Raw genomic sequence first — 8,095 nt, 5'->3', positions numbered from 1 at the left:
AATGTGCTCAAATTTTGCCTGATTTCAACGAGTACAGTTTCCCGTCATATTATTGTGTTAATTATACAGCATGCTTTTCCAGAAAGGTAGAGTCGATTTTCCAACTTTGGGGAACCATGCAATGTGCACTATAGTGAGTTGGATCAGAGATTACGTGAAAAACACATTATATTTTATATATAGTGTTATAATATCACTAAAATCACAAAAAATTACAAAAATACGCTAACAAGTAATGGGTCATATCTCTGGGTCCACACAGAAAAAAATGTAGTCAACATTTCAGGGTCACATTTTTTTATTTTATTTATTTAGTTATTTTTGGATGGGGGGTGGGGGGTTCCTGTAATTTAAAAATTTTAATTTAAAATTTAAAATGGTGTCCAAAATAAGCGTTATTTCACAGTGTTGATCACATAGTGTTAGATTATCCAAAGCTGTCAACACTCACACTTTTCGTGTGATTCTCATGCATTTCTGTCTCGTCTCACGCAGGCTCTATGGTACACCCAATTTGGAAGCACATCACCCACATTTTGTGACGTGGCGACTGAAAAGAATAGACTCCTCGTCTGAATCTCTAAAAAACATATGTATTATAAATATTGAAGCTTGGGGTAAAAAAACATTCACACGCATACACACTGCTGGCTGGGTTCCATTCACTTGAATGAGAGCCGCAGGCCAGAGCCTCGATGGCCGCCCAGCCTGACGGCCGTCACCCTCCCTCAAGTGTGGCGGCTTTGGATGGCAGCCACTGCAGCCAGAGGCCTCGGACGCCAGAGAATCGTACCTTTTTCTTTTTAATTGTACTTTTACCTTTGCTGTTGGTTACTATAATCGTGTGGACTTAATCGACATTGGAATAGAGCATAAATTGACCCGTTCTTGGCGTTCTAGTCTAGCACTTACAACATCCCGGACAAGATTGTGCAACCAGCGGGACTTCCGTGAAATGTTCTCCGGTCATGCAAACGACATACGTGGCAGGGGTAATGTAAACAAAGGTGGGGCTATGGCTAGGCTAAGCTAAATGCTAACCACCCAACCTCAGCTGCTGAGCCTCTCGATCTCTTCAACGCCAGATCCATAACACACAAAACGGGTGATCTGGAACAACAACGCTGGTACGTGTGTATTTACTTGGAAATACTCTGGTGCCGCCCATCAATAATTTTGTTACTCATCAGAAAAATGTGCATTCCGTTATTGACCCGGTGTGGGTACCAGATATGCTCGGCCTGCAAAATTGTATCGGGGTCCTTCGGTGGCTTGCACGCATGCTGATGACGTCACACTACAAGATCAATGTTTTGTGGCTTTAGGAATCAGTTTGTGGTACTGGTTAATGGTTATTCAGTGGGAAAACATGGACATGTTTTATGAAGAAATATCTCACTTACATACATTAAATCTTACAGCCCGATCATATCTGGTACCGACAGCGGACAGGAAATATCGGGGTTTATGCGAAAGCACCCTGAGTACATCCTCCCTCTTCTCACAATCATAAAAATGTAACTGGCTGTGTTTCATATGGAGAGACAAATGATCAAGGTGAACGGGGAAAAAATAAAATTCAATGTTGTTTAATTGGTGTTGCCGTAATGTGACGTTGTCAAAAGGTGCAGGCCGAGCACATCTGGATTATATTGACGAAAACCCACTTGAGGCAATGCTTAGTCTGTCAATGTTTTATCTTCAATCGTTGATTGTCAACAAAATGGGCATCCATCATTGCCCACCTCTGCTTATTGACACTTTGACTTTAAAATATCTGTATGACATCTTCTATGTTTGTTTCTTTTACATTAAATGTGACAACAAAGGCCTGGAGTAGCCTATAGGACACTTAAGACATGCAAAAAAAACAACAACAGCATTTTAATAGCACATTGAGGCACTGCCATTAGTCTGCTTGTGCCTGTAGGTTTCTATATATTCTAGATTTCAATGAATGATGTGCACTAGTCATACAGCGCTTATGCAAAATGAGCTCTCTCTCTCTCCATATATAAATATGATGGCGAGCCCGACGTACTTGGCAGAGACCAATGTCCAGTGGTGGGTGGATGAATGGGCCACAATATTGCACAGCGTGAACGCAGTCCCACACCGCAGCGGACTGCGTTTAAATCAAGCGGGCGGTCATACTCGATGTGTACATCACCACTGAGGCATGGTGAGCAATGAGACGCCTGTACAAGGCCCCTGCCGGCCCATTGCAAAACTGGACTGCTGAGGCCCCTGGGCTGCCTAATCAAATCTGAAACCATCACATTCACTCGGCTCTCAGGCGAGGATGCATGCAAAAAAAAAAAAAAGTACATCACCAATCATGTGCCCCTCCCCCATCACTCTCTATTATAACCAATTTTTGCTAAGAAGGCAGGCTGGAAGTGTAGCATTTTTTTTCTGTTGCTTTTTCAACACTAAGAAGCTTTGTGCTCTGGCAGAGGTTAAGAAAATAGAATGGCTTAATCCAGCCAATGCAATTCTTATGATGCACATATAGTACAATATCATTCACCAAGTGCAGCTGATAACTTCCCTTTACCCTCAATCCCTAACTTTGCAGACCTCTGAAATTGATGTGTTTATTTAGCGTGTCCAAGCCAAAGCAGGCCAGTAATAGCCTTGTCACGGGGGCCAATATAGAAGCCCATTGCTTCACCATCTATGCAGAATAAATGCTTTCCTTTGATGGAGATTTGGTCCATCTAAATATAATTAGGCAAGCGTGAACAATGATCTCCATGAAGTGCGGAGTACTAATTAAAACAGTTCAGCAATACAGCATTTCAAACATGACAATAAAAATAACAAGAGGATGGATTGCACACTGTGCCAGTGATTCCAAGGATATCAGCTATTCTAATAGAATCATATCTTGGCAGGGAGAACGATAAAAATAAACGTAAGTAATACATCAATCAAGTCCCCTCCAGTTGAATTTATTAAGATCAGTTTTAAACATTAAATAGGCATCTTTTTTTTTCTTTTTTTTTAAGTGTCACTTAGGTCACTTATATACAACTATATGGCAGCATTTTGATGAATAAGTACCTGCAGTCAAATACTGCCAACTGTCTATCCATATTTAAAGCTGCTAAAGAAGATCAGAATAATAACAAAAAGGTTGTGTGTGCTGTCCATGTGTGTGATTCAAAGAGGTTGGTCCCCAGAGAGCCGCATTGATTCCTAAATGAATGCAAGCCTGGAGAAAAATGGATTTCTTCCTGAAGATGTGACTTTATATCTTTTCTTTAAATCCCCGCAGCACTATGTGCATTTGATTACACTGTGAGAAGGAGGAAATCTTTGCATCTTTATAAAATATTCATCAGCATGGATGGGTGAGGCAAGGCTGCGTTGATGGTTGCTGGGTGATGGTAGAAATCTTTGGAAGTTCAAGCGGATGCAGAGAGAATTTGGTGTCTGTTGTGCAGAGCATAACTCATGCTGTAAGTAGGCCAGGTAGTTCATGCTAAAGCTGCTTTAAATCATCTGGAACACTTTTTGATAATGAGCTTTGTTTATGGTTTTGCCTCATCTTTAATAAATGGTATATTGTATACAGTAAACGAGCTGATCAAGTGATTTAGTGTTGTGAATCAGCCACAGACAAAGGTTGCTTTTGTTACGGCATCTTTCATCCATTTTGCACTGACAACAGATTGATTTAAGATACGATTGTGATTTAATTATTACTGGGTCTTTTATTACCCACTTGGCAGTCTCTGCTCTGTTTTTCTCGCATATGCGTTATTATCTGCTCGCCTTTACATGCATGTGGTCAGGCAGTTAATTATAAATTCAGTCTTCAACACCCTCTCGTGCGTCGTCCCAGTCGGACTTTCTGTACTCCCTTCTGACCCATTCTTTAACTTGTAAAACATGCAAAAAATAAACTAATGATTGACTACCTAAATGAGTGTAGTACTTATTAGATATGAATGGTGAGTGTAGTGGCAAATACAACTCAGCTTCCCTTGTCACTTTGTCTGCAGCGAAAAAGAAGTGGCTCGTGCTTGGGCTCGACAAGCTGTGAATAATCATAAATAATTGGCTAATTGAAAATTTAAAAATGACTTTTTCATGCTGAGCCCCCAAGTTCCAGGTTGTTATTTGGACTCCCTTTATACTCTGTGGAGCTTGTCATCTTGTAGTACTGTTCAAATGTGTAATGAGTTATCACCTACATTAGTAACCTCAATGTATCCCACAGCACAGCTTGAAATGTAATAAACAAGAATGGCCACTTCAAAATATAATTCCACAATGCATTGCGCAATACATATAAGATTTACCATGCCCGTAATATTTGATTTTTGGCATGAAACAAACTTGATTTGTAGCGCAAAAATATCTTAAAAGGGACAGTGTGTAGACTTTAGCGCTATCCACTGAAGAGATAATAATTCATTCATTTTAAAATCCCACTAGTAATTTCAATAATATGCCCCCCCCCAAAAAAAAAAAATGTATATACCAAGTAAATACTGGTGTCAGTATCGCCGATACCGATACAGTACCGTTACCGATACCAATTACTTTTAGGTTCATATAGTATATATGTTTTTTTGGTTGTTTTTTTTTCAAATTAAACGTTCTTTTTAGGTTCTTAAACATGCCATGATGTAATATCCTAAACGGAAACATACCTAGACTGTTGTTTAAAGTTGCAATGTAGTAATAATTATCTTCATATTCTTATTCCCTGTTGCTCTTCTGCCCTCAAAGAAACGTCAACCACCGAAGTTCCTTCGGTCTACACATATATTATATTACTTACCTGTTGTGTTACACTAAAACCTAGCTCAACTAGTAGTTGGAAAAGTTCAAACAAAGCATAATATGACTCTTAGTGTAAATTGTCATTCACAGTAAAAAAAATAAAAATATAAATAATAATTATATATATATATATATATATATATATATATATATATATATATATATATATATATATATATATATATATATTTGTTACCACCAGGTCATTGGTGTGCCGGCGCATGCACTACAAGGTGATTGTGCGAGGCCCATGAGAAACCTAAATAAATAATTGTAAAGGATCGATACTAGCGCTTTGGTATCGATACAATACTGATACTCACTTTAGTATTGATTCTATCAATGCTTGGATCGATCTTTACAGCCCTATCTGACGGTGCTTGCAGGGAGTATCGGACCCACTGGGTCAACCACAACTTGGTGGTCGTGGCTAAATCCCGTGATTTGGGCTAGCTTCTTCCACTAGCCACTCTTGTAAACTGCTCCAGTGAGTTTTTGCTAGCCACTCCCGCAAGCTCCTGTTCGCCAGACTGCTTGCTCGCTCACTGCTGGCACAGCAGTGCACATGCTTCAAAACTGTTGCATTCTATTAGTTCACCATTAGATGGTACAAAATCATACACATTGTCCCTTTAACTCCTTTATACTTTAACTGTGTAGACTCCTACCTGGGCGGTCTGTATATCAACAAAAATGATTCATGTCAATAACTTAAAACAAACACACATAAAAGCACTGTAGTGGTGTATTCATTAAAGCAAATAAATACATAAATAAATAAAGCAGCTCAACAAAGTTGACATGGGGTGCTAGATAATGAAAAAAAAAGATTCTCTTGCCACATTTTAATGTGATCCAAACGTTCTTTCAAAATGGATTCTTGCTATTCACGCGCCAATCAATCACAAAGTTTCATACTAAGTTGAAAACTATTCCTTTGGCTTTTGCACTTTCATGGTTGGTGGAGGCAAAAAAATAGAGGTGGGAAGTGGTAACACACACACACACACACACACACACAAATTGAGTGGAAGGGCTTGTCAGAGGAGTAATACCCCTTGCTTGGTATCTTCAAAAGTGACTGGATGACAAACATGTCTGTCAGCTCTGTGCCAATATAGTTTAGAGCCTCTCGTGATGGGGCACACACCCAATGACAGAAGCAGGTCATTTCCGTTCCCTGGCATCATAAATCCACCGTCTGGCCCCTGTCCGGCTGCTGATGCTGCAGAACACCACACACAGTGGACCTGTCGGAGCACCGTGAGCTACTGCACTGTCCCTGTGGCACAAAGACACACGCACAAACACACGTTCAAAGTTCTTTTTTCATCTAAAGCATTTGCTTTGGCCAATATACTGTTATATAGCGTCTTCCGTGTACAGTATATGAAACTGTTGTTCTTATGTAGGGTTGAGAGGCTTTACAGAGGTTCTTTCCCATGATCCTTGGCAAGAAAGAGAGCAAAGCTGCCATCCTGTGGCTCACCTGTCATCCCCTTCTGCAACAAAAGCTACATTTAATATAGCGTAGCATAGCCAGAACACGGTGAGAGCACATCAGCTGGCGTTTAACGGATACCGCACGTAATGTATTCATATTTGCTCAAGGTTAAAACAAGGAATAGTCCTCTTGGCGTCACATCTCTTTGGCATGCCTTTCAACATGAATGCCAATACATGACATCTCCACTCAGTAATACAAGGGAAATAAAGGATGAATGATTGAAGGAGTTGGCGTTTTTATAACCTTCCGCTGCACTTGTGCCACTTGTGTTGCTCTCCTCCGAAGACACAAATGCAAATAGGCCATTGAGCATCGTTCCCATTTTGCTCTAACACGCAGTGACACTTTTTAAATTCAGATTTGAAGCCACCTTCCTAAGAACAATGATATGGAACTCCTCCATTTAGCATGGAAAGGTATTACCGTTTGCCAGCATTAGGCCAGGGATCAAAATATGCGCTTTAGGGAAGCCATGACCGCATTCAGGAAGCCACGTCTGGGGTTGAGCGGAATGCTAAATGCCATACATCCTCAAGGTTATCTCTGAAGACAGAGAGCCCTTTTGGAATCAGCCCCTGCTTTATTTTTCCTGAATGCATGCATCAAGTCAGCTGAACGCAAAAAAAGATGAAGGTGACTCCTGGAATGAGTCAAAAGCTTGTGCTGTGTGCGCCCTGTCGGCGGGTGTATAGCAGGCTACACCTTGCTGTGTCCACAATGAATGGTTGTGATTTGGTGGGTTTGTTCCAGCCATGCTGTGCACGGACTGGGATTGGGCAGGGGTACAGTAAGCCGGGGGGCTAATACAGTACATACAGTAGCTCGGAATGTGAAAAGTGTCATTTCTATCCCCAAGTCCCTGAATATTGAAATTAGGTCATCAGTGCAGCAGAGGCCAATTGTCACCCTCATATATCACGGCTGCCCCTGCACCCAAGGTCTCATTACACTATACATGGTCAATAAGCTATTAGCATGCAGCGCACATTGTGGAATGTTCACACAAAGACAATGTATCTACAGTTAAGGTAAGGAAGAAGCGTTTTTTTTTTCAAGCACCTTATCATAAATTTATCATATAAGAAAGACATTGATAAACATTTAATTGAGGCATATTTTTACGAGAGCAGGGAAGAAGAAGCTTAAATAGGCATCATCTTTTTTTTATCCCGCCCCCCTCTCCAGCATCCGTTTACCAGTATGATATTCATTTGGTGGAAGCTGTGCTGCATAAACAAACAACACCCAAGGCTACCAGCGGCTGGTTAAACAACCAGAGGCTGTTTTCTCTTTTCTCCATCACATCACATTTTGAATTCTGTGTTGGACCACAACACTCTCTGCTACGTTTATTCAACAAATAGCTTATATGCATGCACACACAATTTTAATGTATATTATTTATACTTCTCTCCTCGCAAGTTTACATACTCACTCAAGACAGTACATGTCAAACATCATGCGAGTTTACTGTAATTGTCTTTGTAATGATTTAATGGTTTTCACTTCACTTCCTTCCATAAGTCGCAATGATATAAACGGCCCTTTGTTTGTCTGCATCCTACGTTTCTGCTGCCATTACTGTGCAATAAAGCGAAGGCATCAACATTCTTCTAACAAAGCAAAGGCAGATTGAGGCCCCTGGCTGCCAGAGCTGTAACAAATGGGCCAAATCATTGTCACAAGCCATGTTTCTTTCTACTTTAACGTGGTTACATGACTGTGCGGGGACATTTATGGACTGTCTGATCCAGTGCTGGCAGATTAAAACTAAATCAAGCCAAACCAGTT

This window comes from Vanacampus margaritifer, chromosome 3, assembly GCF_051991255.1.
Source record: "Vanacampus margaritifer isolate UIUO_Vmar chromosome 3, RoL_Vmar_1.0, whole genome shotgun sequence".
Taxonomy (NCBI): domain Eukaryota; kingdom Metazoa; phylum Chordata; class Actinopteri; order Syngnathiformes; family Syngnathidae; genus Vanacampus; species Vanacampus margaritifer.
Note: the sequence above shows the minus strand (reverse complement) of the source record.